Raw genomic sequence first — 21,247 nt, 5'->3', positions numbered from 1 at the left:
CAGCAGGTCACTTATCTCCAGCACCCAGTTCCCAATAGGATCCAAACCCCAAATAAATCCATTTTACTCTGTATAAAACTTATACAGGGTAAACTCAAATTGTCCACCCTCTATAACACTGATAGAGATATATGCACAGCTCTTTGCTCCCCTGGGTATTAATCACTTAGTCTAGGTTAATAAAAATCACTTTTGTTTATTAATTAAGTATAAAAAGGTAGGGTTTAGGTAGTTTCGAGTAACAGACAGAACAAAGTAAGTCACCAAGCAAAATAAAGCAAAAACACACAAGTCTAAGCCTAATACATTAAGAAACTGATTACAGATAATCTCATCCTCAGAGATGTTCCAATAAGCTTCTTTCACAAACTAGACTCCTCCCTAGTCTGGGCCCAATCCTTTCCCCGGTACAGTCCTTGTTATTTCCAGCTCAGGTGGTAAGTAGGGGATTTCTCATGACTGGCAGCCCCCTTTGTTCTGTTCCACTCCCTTTTATAGCTTTGGCCCAAGGTGGGAATCTTGTCTCTCTGGGTCCCCATCCCTCCTTAAATCTGGCACTTTTCCATCTAGAAGATGCATTTCAGCATCATATGACACGGTCACATGTCCTGTTAGACCTATTCTTCATTCTTCCAGGGCTGGTCTGCACATATGCAGGGAGGTTTGCAAGTAAACAGAGCCATTTACAACCAATTGTCCTAGTCAATGGGAGCCATCAAGATTCTAAACCACCATAGATCATAGAGTTGGAAGGGAACTCAGGAGGTCATCTAGTCCAACCCCCTGCTTAAAGCAGGACCAATCCCCAAACAGATTTTTACCCCATTTCCCTAAATGGCCACCTCAAGGATTGAACTCACAACCCTGGGTTTAGCAGGCCAATGCTCAAACCACTGAGCTATCCGCCCCCCCCCATCAATGGCCCATACTTTGCATAATTACAATAGGACCTCCGAATTATATTTTATATTTCTAGCTTCAGATACAAGAATGATGCATACATTCAAATAGGATGAACACACTCAGATAAGATTTGTAATGATACCTTACAAGAGACCATTTGCATAAAACATACTCCAGTTACATCATATTTACACTCATAAGCATATTTCCATAAAACATATGGAGTGCAACATCACACAGGCCCCATGGCTGGTTCTTCTCCTTAAATCTCGGATTCATGATAAGCTCATTTCTGCTTATTGGAGAAAGCAGTGGGAAGGTCACTTAACTCAGAGTCAGGACACCTAGACACTAATCCTGGGAAAGCCTTGTTTATTTAATGCAAGCTATTTGAGTCAAGGCCTATCTCCTGCTAGGTGTTTGGGCAGCAACTGGGACCTCTAGGCTCTACTATAATACCAATAATAATTTAATGTGCTCTCCCCTTCAGAGGAAGGGTGTCTGAGTGGCTCATTATTAAACTACCAGCACTCAGGCCTGTCCAGAATTCTGACACAGAGGGTATGTCTACATTACCCACCGGATCAGTGGGCAGCAATCGATCCAGCAGGGGTCGATTTATTGCATCTAGTCTAGATGCGATAAATCAATCCCCGAGCATTCTCCTGTCGACTCCTGTACTCCACCGCCACGAGAGGCGCAGGTGGAGTCGACGGGGCAGCGGCAGCAGTTGACTCACCGCAGTGAAGACACCATGGTAAGTCGAACTAAGTATGTCAACTTCAACTACATTATTCACGTAGCTGAAGTTGTGTAACTTAGATCGATCCCTCCCCAGTGTAGACCAGGCCAGATTTACTGCCAAGCGACAGGTCTTGCTATTTTCAGTAAGACCTTCAAACAGCTGGGTAAGCAGTGAGGCTAAAACTAGTTTCCTCATTTCACCTCTGCAGCTCCCCTGTGGAACGTGCCAGTGACTCCTGCATTCATCTCGTTTACAACAGCAGTTGGTTCCTGAGCAGGAGCTCTGTAGGAACCCTCTAGTGGCAACTGCACATAAAGTCCTCCACGTGAGGCCAGGGGTGTTTGAAATCCCTGCAGCTGCAGGGGTAGTGTGAAGATCTGCGCCATGCTGCTGGAGAGCTGAGCTCATTTAGAAATGGCTCTGAATCATCCCACTGGCGTGAGTAGCCTCTCAACATTTCCCCTGCCTTCTCTCTTGGTTTTGGGTCATTACCAGGCTGGATTTGCCAGTAGCTGAAGACAAGTTTTGTTTTAGTATCTCTATTATTATTACCATCATCGCAACAAAGACAGTGACTCCCTGCTTTAAGTGCAGAACTCTACTCAGCCTGACCACGCCCAGTGCATTCATCACCATTATCCTTATTTATTAACTGTAATAATTTTGTTAGGTAGCTTAGTTGGATTGTCCTCGTGCATGCCCCACTCTGACACCCCATGGGTCTCCTTTCTCCAACCACAGAGTCTCATCCTCATACACAGGACAGAGACACCAGCTGGCTCAATCCAACCCTTCTACCAGGAGTGGATAAAATAGATCTAAACCAAGAACAGAAGAACCCTGATCTGTATTTTACCCTAAACCCCAGAAGATTCAGCTCCATTAACCCCCAGTCCTTCTCAGCCCATCCTGGGTTCCCACCAAGCATAAAATACTGGCCCCATTGATGTCAATGGGAGTTTTGCTATTGACTTCTTTGGAGCCACAATTTCACCCAATGCACAGGGCCAGATTTACACTTTGGGCACCCCTAGGCACAGGGGCTCAAAGCCCCAACCCCCACCATCTGGAGGTAGCCAGGATCTGCAGGGGCCCCTCTGCCTGGAAGCATCCAGAAGCTCCTAACCACCACAGGTGGCGGGGGTACTCCACCACTTAACTTTTAGGAACCTAACTGGCCTTCTGTCCACAGACACCCCCCCCACCCCACACTGCCCAGCACAGCCCCACTACAGCTTCCCAGTGCCCCACACAGAATCCCCACAGCTCAGGGCCCGAACACACACAGACCTCCCCCACCCCCCACTGCCCAGCACCCCTCCAGAGACCCACTCTCCTAAGCCCTGCCCCACCAGCCGCACTCACCGGCCCTGCTGGGAGGTGACTCTGTCCACCAAGGTGAGTGAGGAGCACTCCAGCAAGGCCGCATGGGGCTGTCTCCCCCTCAGCCAGCCCCACCCCCTGCCAGGACCTGGGAGCAGCAAAATTTGAATTTTTAGGCACTTCTAGAATGCCGGTGCCCCAAGGCTCGTGCCTAATGGGAAATCCGGCCCTGCCAAAGCATTCAACCTCATCATTTGTGTCCCAAGTGGTTTCTTCTCTCCAGTTGTACATCTCTCACCCTCACAGGGAAGGAAAATCCCACCCAACCAGTCCAATGCCCATGCTGGGGAAGAGTGCTCCATCCCAGTATTTTGCCCTCAGCCTGTGGGACTGAGACTTCCATAGGGAAAAGGGCAGAGGAAAAGGTGATCAAGGGCCAGGAAGGTCTGTAGCCGCACCCACTCCAAAGCAAACAAGGTAACTATTTTGCCATCTACCCCTCCCACCTTGATGTCCAAAGCTCAATCCAGACCCAGCTCCCTTGGGACTGCCCAGTCTTGGCTGCTAAAGTTGGGCCAGGCCAGAACTGTGATGCTATAGCCTCTGGCACCAGATCTTTTGGTGCTGATGATGCCTGGGGCAGCAGGTGACCTTTTAAAGGGGTTCAGCCCTCTGAAATCCGAGTCACAGCAGACTTGGCTAGGGCTGCAATATAGCAGTAGCTCCTAGGCCGAGTTCCCCTTGGGCTGCTGCTTGGGATATGGGTGGGTGGCACCACACATTTTCTGATTTATTTTGTTTTTATTTCTACACATTAATACACTGTAAAAACATGAAGCAGGAAGCCTGTTGTGGGTAACACACCTTGGCTATTTCCTTGTGTGCTGGTCTGTTATACCATTCCTAACAGACCCTATAAATGGTTTCCAAATCCAGCAGAAATGGTCTATTTGCTGCCTAGTACAGCATGTAATCTTGTCCGGAGGTGGTATTGATCTTGTTAAAGTCTCCCAGCCATCTTGTCCTTGAGCGTGCCTTACCAGCCACTTTCCCCCAGCACAGTGGTCTGTCTTTTCATGCGATTGGCCGGCTAGCGATGCCCAGGTAGTGTTGCCGGTCTACACTAATCTGCAGACACCTGGCTGTGGTTTTCTGGAGACCTTTTAGTGGACAGTAAAGCCAGAGCTCTTGGTTACTTAAATCAAATATTTGCAGTAGCCCATTTCAAAGTGAAATCGCTGGGCCATTTTAACTGCAAGGGATGGGAATTACAGACCTGATACAGCAAAGCTCTTAAGCAGGTGCTTAACTTCCAGCACATGAGTAGATCTGTTGGTTACAAACAGGTTATGCTGGGTTCATGTAACCCACTGGGGGGGGGGGGGGGGGGGGTTTACAGGTTTTCCTCTGTGCTGACCCGCAGGGGCTATGAATTTCTTGCAACCCCAGATCTTTAGCTCCAACTGTAGAGCTGGTCAGGAATCAGTTCTCTCATTCTGAGAAAAGTTTCAAGATTTCAAATATTTTCCTGTTCTACATGAAACCAAGAGCTTTTCAAATTAGCAAAAAAAAAAAAACACAAACAACCACAACACCCAGAAGGCCCTGCACTCACTTGGGATGCGCTCTACTAAGTATTGTTTATACAAAGTGGAACAGCTCTAACGGGAGACAGCGAAAGGTACTCCTCACCCCAGGCCTGATGGGTAGGGCCCGCATCTGGGATGGGGAAAACCCATGTTCATTTCCCAGCATGTCAACCAAAATAGGCCTCATAAGTGGAAGCTCATCTGGAATTACATTCAACGTGAAGCAAAGTGCTTAAAATATTTGCTGAATCAGGGCCTTAATAACTCCACCTAGTCAAGAGCAACAACGCTGTTTCTCTGGTTGTTTTCAGTCCTTCCAGCAGCGTCACAAAATTCCACTTGCCCATTTGTCTAGGGCAAGTAATATTTTTGGAAAGATAAGTATAATTTTTTTTCAGAATGATGGGCCAGTAGATGCTGTATCTGGGCTAGCAAATTCACATGCTGATTCTGCAAGTGCTTCTATCTTTGACTTTGTGGAGGCCACACATTCCATAAGGAGCCAACAAACATACCCTTGGGATAGCCAGTTTGCCCAGTCTCTTGTAAGGCAGCCTCAGCTTCTCCTGTGTTACTAGCTACCAGGATTCCACATAGTAAGAGAGCCACAGGTTTGCAGTAATACAAGGTAACTGTGTTACTGGGGCAAACTCATGCCTTTGTAGCAGCACAGCTTACCCAGTCTAGCTTTGAGCTAGCTACTGGCTCAGTTTCCCCCCCACCCCTCAATAACCTCAGGTTTTCCTTTGCCAGGAAACAGCTCTTCCGGGTTTATTAACAAAGTTCACAAGTAAACACAAGAACTCCCACCCACCTGGTGCAAGGTGCTTAGTCCTGTCCCTGCAGAGGCTGTCCTCTAGCAGACTTTCTCTCCACACTCCAGCATTTTTCACTAGCTCCTGTTCTCAGCAGGTTTGCATCAAGAGGCCCTCTTCCTGGCAGCCACCGAGAGCCACTCTGTGTAAGGAAGCCTGTGTACGCTACCCTTTATCAAGCAGTAACTCCCTGGGCTTCCTACCTACAGGGCCGGCTCCAGCATTTCTGCCGCCCCAAGCAAAAAAAAAAAAAAAAAAAGCCGCGATCGGCAGTTCAGCGGCAGGTCCTTCACTCCCAGAGGGATTGAGGGACCTGCCACCCCCAAATTGCCACAGGTGCCACCCCGCTCCCTTGGCCGCCCCAAGCACCTACTTGTTAAGCTGGTGCCTGGAGCCGGCCCTGCCTACCTAGAACCATTCCTCTACTCCACAGGCTTCTGTTTTATCTCCATCCCAGGAGGCCTGATTTTTGCCACATGACCTGCCTGTCATGTAACATTGTTCATTTTCTCCATCCGGAGAGGCAAGCAAAGTGGGTCACAGGTGTGGACTGGAGCCATCTCCACTTAAAGGCCAGTCAACCTGTGACTAATCCGTGACTGAGGTGCTGGGTCAGGGTCTTACATGAGCTCTTCAGCAGATAATTTCCTCATCCGGGAGATCAAAAAGAGTCTTTCTTTTGCCTCAGTAGGCTACCCAATGAGTAACAAATACAGAGGCCTTTGTGAGAGCTGATGGTTTGGAAAGCAAGCAACTGAGGTACAGCTAGGACTGTGAGAAAGGTATGCAACTTTCTAGTGGCACTTTGTGCAATCATTTTTTATCCTTTTCTTCAAGCAATTTCATAACCCAGAGATTGTGTTTGCTGTGTGAGATTCCTGCCAAGCAGCTGCTTCGGCACCAAACACAAACTATTAGAAATTTCACGTTTCCAAGGCCACATTTATTTTATCCCAAGGAATTTTTTGGACTTTGCAAATTTGATTTTCCATGGGGGGAAAAAATGAAATCACACAGGTATTCACAGAGGAGTTTTGAAAACTGGAAACAAAATGGGGTGAAAAAAAATCTTGATTGCTGAGGATTACTGTAATGTTCACAGCATGCACACAGAATTTAGCCAAAACAGAATACTCTTCCTGGAAGAGTTGCAATATAATATTACTTTATTTCTCAGGGTTGGTCTACACTGGAAACGTACATCAGGATAGCTATGTCTCTCGGGGGTGTGAAAAGTCCAAGTGTAGACCAGCCCAGAGAAAACAGGCTGCTCCCTAAAGCAGAGAGGCACAACTCACCCCACTTATTTTTAAACTGGCACTTTCCAGACTGACTCTGATGGCAGGTTTTCCTACAGAGCCCCCTAGCCTGCGAGAAAGACAAGGAAACCCCTTAGAAACTGAAGTGGCCACCTACAAGTCCAACACAGTTTCAAATATGTTTGGAATTGTTCATCTCCCTGCAATGGCTGCTATACCATATGACTGGTGCCAGAATGGATACTCTCCCACTGGTCAGGCTTTGGAGGCAAACAGCTGGCCACAGTGGAAGGAAGAGGAGCAGAGCTGGCTGGCCGGCTCTGGTGTCCATGCAGACAGGCAGAGCAAGGCCAAGCCCTGGGGCAGATTGGAGTCCAGAGCCAGAGCTGTCAGTAGCATCTGAGAAGGGGACAAACGGCAGCTCCAAGGAGTTAATTACGATGCCAGCATTGGCATAGGAAATGGTGCCCATGCTCCAGATAGTCTTCTCTGCCACTGTGCTCCAGTGACGATTCATAGGAGTCAATATGTGGCAATCCCCTGCCCCAACAGCCAGGGCCGCCCAGAAGATTCAGGGGCCTGGGGCAAAGTTGGGGAGCGGACATAAAAAATGGCGCCACCCGCTGTGGCACTTGTACTCACTGGGCAGCGCTCCGAGTCTGCAGCGGCGGTGGGTCCTTCACTCGCTCCGCGCCTTCGGCAGCACTGAAGGACCCGCCACCGAAATGCCGCCAAAGACCCAGAGCAACTGAAGGGCCCGCCGCCGAAGACCTGGACCGCCATCGGGTGAGTAGCCAGGGAAGGGATTCTCAGCCAGGGCTCGCGGGGCCCCTGCGGGGCCCAGGGCCTGGGGGCATATTGCCCCACTTGCCCCCCACTCTGGGCGGCCCTGCCAACAGCACGCGGGGGCCAGGCAGAGAGGCGGTAAAGACACAGCTTTCACCCCTTTGATATTCAGACTGACCCCATTGTGTCAGCGCCTCTTGTCGGCCCATCTATCACGGTGTCAGTTCCTGCCGGGGCCCCAGGACCCAACTCATAGAGGTTGCTCTGTGTGTCGACCCATTTATCTTCCCAGGCTGCTGTGCTGACGGGACTGACACTTCTATTTGTTATCCTGCAAAGCAGGGCCTGGGCATGTCTTCTGAGACAGAAAAACAAGGGAGGGGGGAGTAACTGCAGGGCCTGAAAGGGCGTGTGGCACCAGTCAAATGTCAGGTAAAGGAGAAGGAGCAGGAGGCAATGGGAGGAAAGGATGTTCTGGCTCCAGGTGCCATGGGGAAATGCAAGAAGGAAGCATGAAGTTAGCAGCTGAGTCCTCGACAAATGAATAAACAGGAGAAGAGCTGGGAGCGGTGTGATGCATCTTTGGCTCAGGACCTAAGCCAAAGTATCATTGTTAATGTTGGGAGCACAGGATCCTTGCACTGGGTTCCCACTCTTGGGGTACATGACTTCCAGCTCTGTTCAGGGTCATTCCCAAGATGTCATGGCTTGTTGTTGTCACGGTGGCCTTTCAGTATCCACCAGAGACCCCCCACGTCAGGCAGCTAAAATGACAGCAGAGGGAGTTGGAATGGGGTGGGAGTCATTTCATTAGGAAGAACGTTCCCTGTGATCGCCGTGCCACACTCCTGATGTCAGTCACAAATGGTGAGCTGAAGCTGGGTTTGGCTGGCACTGAGACAAAGCATCTCTGAAGGAAAGACGAGTATGTGGCTGTGGCGAGGAAGGCTGGTCTTGGGGTGAAGGCACTGGGCAGGGACAGTGGAGAGGTAGGTTCAATTCCTGGCTTTCTGCCCCATACTTCTTTGGTGAGCTTGAGCAAGGCCTCAGTTCCCCATCTGTGAAATGGGGATAATAGTGTGTTCCCACCCCAGGAGGCTTGACTCACTAATATTCATGAGGTGCTCAGATATGGTGATGGCAGCTAGCTAGCTGAGGTACTTTCTCAAGGAGTGCATTTAGCTCTACAGCTGGGGCAGGGGCTGTGTGTGGACAGTGTCTAGGCCAGTGGAGTCCTCATCCTGTATTGTACAGGGCCTAGTGCTGATCCTGGGGGTGAGGAGGTGCCTTTGGGTGCTACTGCCATACAAAGAATGATCTTTCAGAGTGGCAGTCACTAGTGAATGTGTGACACTCTTTGAGTCTCAATTCAGCAAAGCAGGTAGCTTCTGCTGTGGAGCTATGTGGGGGTGCTGCCGGCTACCATTGAGGGACAGTGGCAGGATGCTGTGAGGGAAGCTGGCACAGCAACACCCCCTGCTGGTCTGGCTTTCCCCACCTCTCCGTGCACACACACCCCTCAGAGAACAGCTGTGTAGCTGTCACAACCCCTAGCTCCGGAGCCAGCTGCAGTAGCACAGCTGCTAATCTCACAATCCAAGAGCTGTGAAACTGCCAAGGAAGTGTGTCTTGGTGCTGTCTGTGCTGCGTTCCCACCTTCTGCTCGTCTGTGGGAAGCTCAAGGCTGTCAGAAAGGAAAGGGTCCAGTCCATGAGCCAGGCGCAGTGGGGCATCGGCTGAGCCACCTGCAGCATTCATGCCCACGCTGAAGTCAGGTGAGTCAGGGTGGGGAGAGCAGTCAAGACCTTACAATCCAGATGAGCAGGATGCTTTCTTCAGGGATAAGGTGGAGAATGGGGAAAAAACCTGTCCGGGTGCACGTCAGCCTCTCTGGCGAATGTGAAACACTCTGTACTTAACCCAGTCAGTGCTGCAGAGATGTCCAGCCTGCTGCCTACCAGCCAGTGCGGCAGGCACTACAGCAGTCTTAACCAGTCACCAAAGTCCTCTGGATGGTGGCCGGACTTCTCTGGGTGCTTACCACAGCCTCACTCATGAGGGCCATATCAGCACAAGAGGGCACAACTCCGTTGGTTTCTGTGGCACTGCCCCAGCACCTCATCCAAGCCTGAGTGATCTACACCCAAATGGGCAGCAGGAAGGTGTGGCACCCAAGGGGGTATTACATGGCCTGCATTTTTTTCTGGTGTCCAGCGTGTGCACCAAAACCATGCTCAGCACAGCAGCCTATTGCGCTGTTCAGAAAAGCCAGCTGCCATTGAAAACCTGTAACCCTACCGGGCCACCTCTTCCTGCTTTGAATTCTTCCAGCACTCCCAGGTGGCTCTGGATTTCCTCAAACTCCCTTTGATTTAAAGCTGAGCACTCCAGGGGTGTGACAGAGATATGGCCACTTTCCCCCTTACACCACTCCCAGATTTGAGCTGGCACCTGCTGCTTTGGCTTGGCAAAGCCAGCTCTGCCCGCAATGACAGGATCACGGGGGCAGTTGGCAAATGTGGTGCAAGCCACAGTGCAGTTTTCATCCCCTGGAGAAAATGCTTTCTTTTCTAGAGCTTAAACACTGCATGTGGCAGCTGCAGCCTTATACAAATTAACCCTTCACGCACAATCTACAACAATGATGTTGCTCTATTCCAATTGCAAGTGTCATGCCATTAAGTGAAGGTGCCACACCACAGACAGCAAAATGGATGCAGAACTCTAAGTGCCAGATTTCCAGAGCTGCTGAACACCTGCAGCTCCCATTGACTTTGGCTGGAATTCTGGACTCATCATCTCTGAAAGTTAGGCCCCAAATGACCTACCGGCTGGGTCTGAATTAATGTCCTAACAGCACAGTCCTCTGTGGACATGAAGGCTAATTTGTGTCCGTAGGAGTTACATGCTTCCAGCTCTAGTTCCTCCCTCTTGGCTACTCCACATGGCATCCAGCCTGGTGCCTACGTTTAGAGGACATGGTTCACTGGGCAGAAAATGACAAAGTTCCCAAGCCAAGAGCCCAGCACTTCCCAGAAGCCACTGGAAGCTTTAATATAATGGCATCCTCCGCACTGCTATACAAACACCCAGCACACCAAGAGCCCCACTTTGCTCTTCACATTTGGAGCCTGGTTGTACAGTATGTGCAGCAGATCTCCGGCAAAGATAAAACAATGGAAGGTCTCTTCCACTAACAGGGCTGGCCTGCCCCCGATGCAGGTGTGAGGCTACCAAGGGCCTTAATTAGCCCCCATGCTTTCTCACAAGCAGGCCGTGTTATTTGTACACTTACATGTGAAGCTCCACCAGACAAGTTCTTGGACACGTGGATAATCCTCTCCTGGGCGTCAATGTTGTATCAATTACCACTTCCGTGTTGAATTATCTCTGTCAGGCTTTGAAACTAAGGAGATGCACGGAAGCCTTCAACATGGGAAATATCAAATGAAGTGGAATTTAATCTTGCTTGGTTCTCATTTGTTTTGCTTTGTAATTAATGCTGATCAGTGAGTAGTTTATATATCCTACCCACTACGTAGCTATAAGTATGTCCTTTGAAGAAATAACATAACAATGTTGTTGTTTTTCACTCCCAGAAGCCTTCGACTCCCTGGGATTTTGTGATGAATCTAGGGCTATGTTCCAGCTCCTGAGATTTCCAGTAAAGGCAGTATCCGGTCGCTCAGGGCAGGCAGGGTAAGCAGCCCCTACACTGTTTTCAATCACATACATTATGGTCTTGACATATTGCTGGAAACTGGCTCTGAAATTATCTTGATGTGTCAGTTTTGCCTGCCTCTCATTCAAAGCTCACTGGCCGCCTGTACCATCCAGGATTCACTAGAGATCAGATATGAAATATCCTGCACCTTCCACCTATTTGTGGGGAAATGTAACGATGTAAGCCCAGCAGTCTCTTACCCAGCAGTCAGCTGGCCGAGGCCTGGCACAGCCGGGTTGCAGGTCTTTTACTGCAGTGTAGACATACATTAAGTGTCTTCCTCCTGCAGCTGGGATTGCCTCTGCTAGCAGCAAGGAACTGCTCACAAAGCATGGGTGCCTGCACTCTGTTACTGGCTCCCTCTCCTGTCAGGAGCAGGGCTGGGAAAGAGCAAGAACTGCTCCACCAGGACTTCTAAGCTCGACACCTGGAGCAGAGCTTCACTGAGCAGAGTCCATGGATGCGTCATGGCTCCATCAAGGAGTTCCCCACATACCCAGCAGCTCTGGATGAGCCCTCCAAACCTGGGTGATGGATGGCACCAAACAACCGCTGGGGATTATTAATATTCATGTTCTAAGTCAGCACATAATGGAGGCTTGTTTTCTGCAACAGATCATTAAGCTAGGAAAATGAGTGACCTCCTGAAGCTGCAGGCCACACTGGAGGCATTGCAGGGAGCTGAATGGACAGAGATGGGGCCATCACTTAGCCCATTTTTTAAAAGGAGCAGTTCCAAATTAGCGAGGCTGTGGAAATCTTGCAAGATATAAAAACCTTATAAGTCTTAAAATAACTTTGGGGCCAAAGCAAGAATCACAGCTTGAATATCACAATGCCCTATCGCAACAGCTTTGGCTGGGAGGAAACCACTCAGTAAAGGGGTGCATTGGGGTCTTAACACCTAATCCAGCCCTGGTGCAAGCCTCTTGTTATGTGCACAGCCTACACACAGAGAAGTTATATAAAAATATAAAGTACTCATGCTGGAAGGTAGCAACATAACATTCCTTTATGTCTTAGAATTCAGAACAATATCACACATGAACCCCAAAACAGAGAGAGAAAAAGCAGGCTGCTCCCTAAAACCAAGAGGCACAACTCACCCCACCTTACTCTAGATTGGCTGGCTTCTGACTGACTCTGATCTCCTGCTTCCCTACAGAGCCCCCTGCCTGCAAGCAGGACCAGGAACACCATCCCACACACACTCTTATAGCGATTACTTGCAGTTCCAATGCAGTCCTCAATACAGCACACCTATGGCATCTCCACTGAGCTGGGTCCATGGGTTTATGCTCTCTCTATCCTCACTCCACTCTAAGCACCTAATAGGTGATTTCACTATTATTCACCTGCTCTGCTTGTGAAAAAATCTGCTTTATTCCTCCGACCCCAATCAGCAAATTCTCCTATTATATTATCCAACTCTCCATAGACTCAGACATCCAAAGGCCTTGGCACAATGTTTCAGTTATTCAGTCGATGCCCTGGGGACAGAAACAGAACCCAGAGGAGGCTAGGCAGAGAGATTGCCAGTCCCTAATCCATGCCCCGGTAAGGATGACACATATAATCATTCCCTCCCACCCAGCTGTTATTCAAAGGTGGCTCTCGTGAGGAAGGCTGGTCTTGTGATTAACACTCATGAAATCTGGTTTTACTTCCCAGTTCAGCCACAGACTCCCTGTATGACCTTGGGCAAGTTATTATGTCTTTCTGGGTCTCAGTTCTCCATCTGTAAAATGGGGCTAATGATACTTCCATTGTTTCTCTTTTCTATTTAGATTTTAAACTCCTCTGGAGCAGGAATTAACTCTCACGATAGGTTTAAAGGTGCCTATCTCTGCCAGGTCCTGTTCTCAGGTGTGATCTGTGGGAGCGACTGTTATGTAACTAATAATAATGCTGTTCCATGGACTTACCAGTAACCTTCACTTGATAGTTGAAATTGTCGGCTGACAAATCACAGGCAATCCATTGTGCAGTCAACTGGTTGGATTCGCCGCCGCAGGGGAAGATCATAGAGGAAAATGCTGTCTGGGATAGGAAGGATGGGTTTGACGTTAAGGCACACGACTGGTAGTCAAGAGACCTGGGATCGATTCAAGCTTTTCCTACAGATTTGCTGTGTCACCTTGGGCCAGTCAGTTACCTTCTGTGACCTGCCCAGAGGGAGTAATGAAGCTCCCCTACCTCATAGCGGTGCTGGGATGGTAGCTTCATCCATGTTGACAAAAGGGTTTGAGAGGCTAGGATTGAAGGTGCTGTAGAGAGATGCAACGCACTGGCCTGGGTCCCCTTTTCCTGCAGCGCAGCAAGCAGGAAAGGGCTGTGTGAGAGGAAATCTCCACAAAGAGCCTTAGTAATGGAGCTCTTCCCCTTGCTTCTAGCTGGGGATGGGGTTTCTTCACCAGTTCCCAAATCTGGCAGATGCTCAGGATCCATGGGATGGCGGAGTCATCTGCGCAGAGGCCCTGTGCTTCTGCATGGGCTCTGACCCCACCGCCATCTGGACCCAGAAAAAATAACACAGCCCCAGGCTGCATTGTCTTCTTCAGGGTATCTGGGATATGAGGAGGGGATATGACATGCCTCCCTGCACATTCCCAACCCCTCCCTCTAGCCTGCCCCACTTTCCATGGCACCTCGCTGGGATCCTCAGGGGGAGGGGATGGTGTCCGATGCCCAATCTGCACAGGTGTGGGGAGTTCTGCATGCAGATCTAGGTGGGGGAGAGGGGAATCCAGGCTATTTTTATTATCATTACTGTGGCTGGATAACTGTCTGACCAATAAATAGCATTTGTACTTATGCTAATTGCAATCCAATCACATGCTTCAGGACCTCACTCCGTCACCATAAGGGTCAATGGAGACTCCCTCCAACACATCACTGCACATTTGGCAAGGTGCACTCATTTCTTTTTTTTCTTTTTCTTTTTTTTGTCTTTTGCCACTTTCCACTGAAGCCTCACATATTGGCCATTCTTGGAGACAGGAAACCAAGACTCCAGGGATCTGGCACATCAACGCTTGCACTCCCAGAATCCTCCCAGAAAAACAAGCTTATGTGAAACTGAAAGGCTGAGGTTTTGCAAAGCCAGCTGCGGGGATTCAGACACCTGACCCACATTCATAGTAATGGGACCTGGGCATCCAAGTCTCTTAGGCAGCTTTGAAAAGCTCAGCCCTGCAATCTGGCCAACGACAACCCTCAACACAGCTGAACTAGAAATTGAGGGGTCTCTCTAAACAGTTTCAGAAACTCCCAGCGCCCAAGCAAGTGTGTGAGACCTGACAGGCACCGCCAGGTATAATTTTTGCAGCATTCCAGTTCGTGCGAGGAGACATGCCTGGACCCTCTCTCTCACTGGCCCTCCGCTCTGCTGACTGTGCCACCACCGCACCACACATGTCCCTGCTTACAGAGCAACCTGATGACAGAGACTCCTCTGGTCATGGAGCCCTCCCCTTGCCCTTCCCTGAGTTCTGTGTGGCCTCCTCTTGGCCAGTATAAAAGGTAAAGGGCTGGATTGTGCCCCTCTGCCAGATACCCATGTAGGGGGCCCCCTTGCAGAGCTCCCTCTGGAGTCTACCACTAGGAAGGCTAGGAGGTGGGGCTTTCTCCACACACAGAAGAAAGCAGGATTCTGGCCCACAGATCACCATAGATCCACCAGGATATGGGGCCACCAGGTCAAGACCCAGTTCCCTCTATTAGCTCTCAGCCCCCTGAAGCTCTGTCCTGGCTCCCTATCAGTGAGCTGTTTGCTGACTTAAAGCAGGGCTGCCATAGACTGTATTAACATTCCTCTGCTGCCTGTTTCCAAAGGGTGCTGGAGTGATAGAGACAATACGCATCCCCCCCTCCCCCACACACACACACTTTCTCCTGCCTCTTTTGCAGATCCCCTCACCTGTGGAGAGCCCTTGGCAGGGTCTGAAGAAAGGAGAGACAGTGGGGAAGGGTAGATCTGAGCATGAACCCTCCAAGCATCGATCCAGCCCAATCTGGCCTCCACGTAATTCCTGAAATGGAGCCTGCAGCGAAGAGGGAGCCAGTGGAGCTGTCTGCGGATGTGGTGCTGTAGCACTGTTCTCTGCATGTGCAAGAGGCCAGGCGGTCAGATTCTGCACCTGAGGAGGCCATAGATACAGCATGACACAGAAATGAACAGCTGGGTCTCTCCAGTGCTGCTGCCCAAGGTCACTCACTCCTACCAGCAATCCTGAGAAGAATCACCTTGAAGAGTTTCCATTTCTTGAGCAATATTGAGCAATCAGAGCTGGATTGAAAGATCGTATCCATCTTAACCCAGGTAGCTTTCCTTGCCTCCACTCCTGCACAAACAAACACACAGTTAGAGGATTCCCAAGGGGAGAGCTGGCACTTTGCGACCCATGCACTGTTCACCAACAGGTCACAGACCTGGTTCCGATTATTGGTCCCATTTGGGAACGGATGCATGGGAAGCTGTCCTGATTTAACACAGGCTTCTCTTGCCTCAGAAAGCTCTCCCTCTGGAACGGATCTCTTTGCCCGTGGCATCCTGGCTCTCTCTCTAAGCAGCTGCCTCAGTTCCTCTCTGACTTCAGGATGGACAATATCAAGTCAGTGGCAGCTGGTGAAACAACCAAGCAGAAGCATTTTTAAAAATAAAAGTATTTCCGACGTTGAAGTGTTGATGGGAGGGCAGACCAAGCTCTTATTTGGAGGGGATTTTCTATGTGCCTGCGAAGGGCAAAGGGCTTTCATTCTCTCTCTCTGTTTGCACATGCTTTTCCACAAGCTGTGCCATTCCCATGGACGCAGCGCGCAGCTGAGCTCTGCTCCAAGTGTAGGAGACACCTTGTGGCCAGACAGAGGAAGAGGAATTTATTGGGGACGTTAGTGAATTTTTTTAAACTATTTGTCAGGAAGGCGGAGTCCCTACTTGCTTGTGTAAAATAGTGAGGCCCAGATGTGCGAACCCTGCCCCTTCCCACGACACTAATCCTTTGATTTGCACCGAACGAAGAATTAAGGAACCCTAATCCCTGGATTTGGGAGGTTCAATTTCACTTTCATCCTGGAATCCCAAAGAATCTCTATTCCCCCACTGTTGTTAGGTTTTGATATTAGATTTCATGCCTTTCAGTATCCTGCCCTCGGAAAACACTGTGGGTTTCTGGGACTGCATCCCTATCTCTTACGGGCCAGATCCTCAGCTGGGGTAGAGCAATGGAGGTCCATTTAAACCAATGGAGCTATGCCAATTTACACCAGCTCAGGATCAGGCTCCCTCTGTGGTTTTTGGGTAAAGGTGGGAGTTGTGGGCAGCAAAGAACAACCCAAGAAACTCCAGCTGGATTTTTACATAGAGACTCGGATGACCTATTTCAGTCACTTGCCTCTCTGCTAGGAAGATCTAAGCGCTACCTGAAGCAGCCAATGAAGAGGGATGCTTGCTGGCCGCTCTAGTCTTCACTGATGCTTTCCTGCTTTGCTTAGTACCTACATGAGGGACAAGGTGGGTAAGGTAATATCTGTTATCAAGCCAACTTCTACTGGTGAGTGAGACAAGCTGTTGAGCGTTCATAATAGTTTTTTCTATTAAAATGCGACCTCCATGCAATGGGGAGGGATAAAGGGTTTATTAGTGCTCATTTAAGAAGGCCTGCATTGCTCTCAATAATGCATTTGTCCAAAACTCATGCCCACAAATCCTTTACACCATCGTCTATTCTAAGGATTAGTATCTATGGGCAGGGCTGGCTCCAGGCACCAGCCTAGCAAGCAGGTGCTTGGGGCGGCTGCTCCGGAGAGGGACGGCACGTCCAGGTATTCGGCGGCAATTCGGCGGACGGTCCCTCACTCCCGTTGGGAGCAAAGGACCTCCCGCTGAATTGCCGCCGCAGATCGCGATCGCGGCTTTTTTTTTTTTTTTTTTTGGCTGCTTGGGGCGGCCAAAACCCTGGAGCCGGCCCTGTCTATGGGCCCAACCTGTGAAGTCCAAACCCAGGGGCAGACTTTTTAAAAGCTTGGTAGAGGGGAGAGATCAAATCCAAACCCATTGCTAATAAACACGCTCGCAGCCTTGTCTAAAAGGCCAGCAGTAGCTGAATGATGCTTAATGTGGAAAGGAGTACAGATGGTTTTGTTTCTGAAGAACTTGAGTGCGCTTTCCGCATGGGGGTGAGGCATAACTGCCTAGGGGTCAGCTGTACCACCCACCACTCACAGAAGCAAATCTCTGCTCCAGCTGAGAGGGAGGAGAAGGCAGATTTAGAATTGCAAATAAAGCATTAAACTGCTAATTAGAATACTTCCGGCAGATGCATCCCCCCGAAGCAATGACATGGGTTGCAAAGGGGCAAAGTACCTTTTCAAACAGAGGTACTTTGCAGAAAGAGTGCCTCAGGGTGAAATGAAGGCCCTTTACCCAGAATACTTCTTGCCTTGACCTGATACCAGGCACCAGGGTCCTAGCAGCCACATGCTTAATGGTGTCAACTGCTTCTCCCACAGCAGATATCTTCAGTATGGATCTCAACAGCTAGACAGTGATTTAGGCCCTGGTCTACACTGGGGGGGGGGGAATTGATCTAAGTTACGCAACTTCAGTTATGTGAATAACGTAGCTGAAGTCGACGTACTTAGAATGACTTACCATAGTGTCTTCACCGTGGTGGGTCGACTGCTGCCGCTATCCCATCAACTCTGCCTGCGCCTCTCGCGGTGCTGGAGTACAGGAGTCGACAGGAGAGGGCTCGGGGGTTGATTTATCGCAGGGATTCTCAACCTGGGGGTCGGGACCCCTCAGGGGGTTGCACGAGGTTATTGCATGGGGGGTCGCGAGCTGCCAGCCTCCACCCCAAACCCCGCTTCCCCTCCAGCATTTATAACGGTGTTAAATATATTAAAAAGTATTTTTAATTTATGAGGGGTCACATTCGGAGGCTTGCTATGTGAAAGGGGTCACCAGTACAAAAGTTTGAGAACCACTGATTTATTGTGTCTAGTCTAGATGCGATAAATCGATCCCCGTCGGATCGATCGTTGCCCACCGATACGGCGGGTAGTGTAGACATACCCTTACACGTTTAGGCAGGGAGTTTTAGTCAGAGTGGAGACAGTCTGTTATTGGTGGGCTGCTTCTCAGTTTTTTAGGGCACCATCAGTTGTACCATCAGCTGCCTGGTGTATTGGAAACAGAACTTTGGCCCCACAACACTCTGCATCTGCCAGTAGAACTGACTCACTTCTTCTTAGCGTATGCGCAACAACGTGCCTCAGGTGGCACGTGACCAGGATTCATCACCGAATTTGGTCCACTGGTTAGATCATTAGCTTTCCCAGCTTGGGTTGGGTACTGATGGGGAGTGTGATGTAAATGCTGATCCATGCACCCTGCTGACCCAGTGTGAAAGGAAAACATGTGCTATATACCCTATGGGTGGGCATGGTAAGAGAGGGGGAAGAGACAGGATTCCTAATTAGCATATAATTGCAATGCATACTAGAATGATGCCCCCAACTCACCCTGACCTAAAATGATACAAATGCTGCAGCCTCGTGTACTGCCTTTGCTGCTGGCTCACTGGGAAGTTCATCACTACGGTCACATGCTGGGTATTTATCATTCATGCTCAATACTTTGTGGAAGGTCTGAGAGCCAATAGCTGCCCTGTGGGTATCAGCTGATACAGATGGATGAGTTTATTAGTAAGGCTGGGCCCTGGCTTGGACATATGCCTGAGAAGCTGAGGGAAGAGAGGGTCTTTCTCCCCTGGAAGATGCTCACCTCCCAAGGGTTTGGGACAGACTTGTTGCTGAGCTCAATGGGATGAAGTGTAGCTAATGCCATGTATGGTCCTCATAATCCAATTCAGATTATTTTCCCTCTGATTCTTTTTATCCAAGGCCATAGGAGACAACTTTTTATTTATATACAGCACAACATTAGTCTGGGACACTATTGCTACAGTCAAACAGTACCAGCACACAAACTAAGCATTTATCTGTTTGTATGGGCAATCATAACAGTCACCACTACATTCACTAGTACTTTCAATTTAAAAAATATATATACTGTACTAACGCCATCAGTTTGGAAGGACTGTAAATTCACATGCTTCAAGACACAAACCAACCAGCAATTCCAAGGGGTTAGAAGCACCCTTTCTCTGAGACTCAGGCTTCTAGGGTGACCAGACATCAAGTGTGAAAAATCGGGACGGGGGTGGGGGGTAATAGGCACCTATAAGTGAAAAAGCCCCAAATTTCAGGACTGTCCCTATAAAATAGGGACATCTGGTCACCCTACAGGCTTCCCAGGCTAACGCTGCAGGGCTGCTTCATTGCTGTGTGGACTTCCGGGCTTCACTAAACACCGGGCTCTAGGACCCTGCGAGGTGGGACGGTCCCAGAACCTGGGCTGAGGCTTGAGCCCGGAAGTTTAGTCTACCCCCAATCAAACAGCTCAGCAGCCAGCGGATCCTGCGAGCCCGAGTTAGCTGGTACGGGCCAGCTCCGGGTTGTGAATTGCTGCATAGACATATCCTGTCAGACAGGTTTATTCAGATTCCCCGCTATGGGGCTCCTTCCATTTCCCCTCTGTAGCATTCAGTACTGGGAAGCGCCTGACACAGGATACCAGACTACATGGACCCCTGCTCTCACCCACTATGGCAGCTGCTAAGAGGAAAACATTTTCAAAGAAGGTTTCAGCACTAGTCTCACTGACCCTCGATCTCCCCCCATGTCCCTCACACACTTTTACTAGTAGAGTCACTGATCACCTCCCACGACACTCACATGCTGCATTTCTGCTGGGGTCTCCTCCAGAGCATATATCACCTGGCGTCTGCAGCAGCCTGCGCTGGGATAGCGTGCAGTATGGGACAAGCAGACAGACAGGAGCTCCTCGGAGCAGGCAGGCCCAGGGGGGTGTTAGTCTGAGTCAGATTGTGACCAGTGCCGGGGGGGCAGAGGGGAAGCAGAGGAAGGGCAGGGTACAAATAACCCAACTCTCTCTTTCTTGGGTGTGCACAGAGAGCACCACTAATAGAAACCGACGCTGCACCAGGAGTGAAAGAATAATTAGTCTCCCAAACACAGAGGAAATTATCTCAGTTCCCAAGCAAGTTATGAGAACCAAACGAAGAAAAGCATGTGCACTAAGTTATGCACATAGCTAGAAAGATGATATGGACTTTAAGGGAGCACGCAGGTTATGGCATTCCTGTTGAATTTTGCTATCTTCAAAACACGTGACAAGGGGTTATTATAACAGGTGGTTTCCCAAAGAGGGTGCTGTGGTATGATAGTAGCATAGGTACTGTACAGGGTGCTGTCTGGAAACTTGGTAACTTCTACAGTACTTTTAGGAAGGTTGTGATCGTTACAAGGGCTTGTTGCGACGAGAGGACTGTGTACGTGGAGGAAAGAACAAAGCCTGAACGTTGTACTGTCTTGGCTCACTCACGTCCCATCTCCTGTTTCAACGCTGAACATCTCATTAACATACCTTTGCAATGCACATTGGGATTTTGTTTGTCTATGGGCATGTGATTGTATAAAGGCATTTGAAAGCATAAATCCTGAACGTTGTACGGTCTTGGCTCTCTCGTGTCTCTTGCTGAACCACTGAACCACTAATTAGCATAGACTTGCAAAGCACGATGGGAGTGTGCTTCCAGCTCATCCTGAGCTTAAAGTTCTAGCTAGGGGGAGCCTTATATAGTATTCAACTACCTATTTCATCCAGTCAGAGGGAAGCTCACCACTGAGGTCACATGCAGGGTGCTAGTCACTCGGTGTTCAATACCTCTGGGAAGGTCTGAGACAAGAGCCATTAGCTGCCCTTGCAGGGCATCACCTGCTGCAGGTGGATGAGTTACCAGCTATGTTGGGCCCTGGGTGTCGGGCAAATTGGGCAGGAGAAGCTAGAGGAAACCCCCTAGTGGATGCCCAGCCCCCTCCCAAGGGTTTGGGACAGACTCATGGCTGGCACCACTGAGTTCAATGGGATGAGGTGAGACCCCAGAGGCCTCATAACCCAATTCAGACTACTCTCCCTCTGACTATTTTCTTACAAGACACAGTTTTAAATCTACTGC

The 21,247-nt window shown here is 49.5% G+C and overlaps 1 long non-coding RNA gene across 1 annotated transcript in view; it reads right to left on the bottom strand.

The window, feature by feature from the left end:
* The window catches only part of LOC122173808 (uncharacterized), a 29,688-nt gene extending 9,027 nt beyond the window's left edge, over positions 1-20,661 (bottom strand). The window contains exons 1-3 of the long non-coding RNA XR_010589786.1: positions 19,944-20,661; positions 15,064-15,487; positions 13,070-13,184 (exon numbers count right to left, since the gene is read on the bottom strand). This is a non-coding gene — a long non-coding RNA (uncharacterized LOC122173808). The remainder of the gene's footprint in view (positions 1-13,069; positions 13,185-15,063; positions 15,488-19,943) is intronic.
* Positions 20,662-21,247: the final 586 nt, after the last annotated feature.

The sequence above is a fragment of the Chrysemys picta genome, chromosome 8, assembly GCF_011386835.1.
Source record: "Chrysemys picta bellii isolate R12L10 chromosome 8, ASM1138683v2, whole genome shotgun sequence".
Lineage (NCBI taxonomy): Eukaryota > Metazoa > Chordata > Testudines > Emydidae > Chrysemys > Chrysemys picta.
The sequence above is the reverse complement of the archived record's forward strand: the minus strand, read 5'-3'. Positions and strand labels throughout refer to the sequence as shown.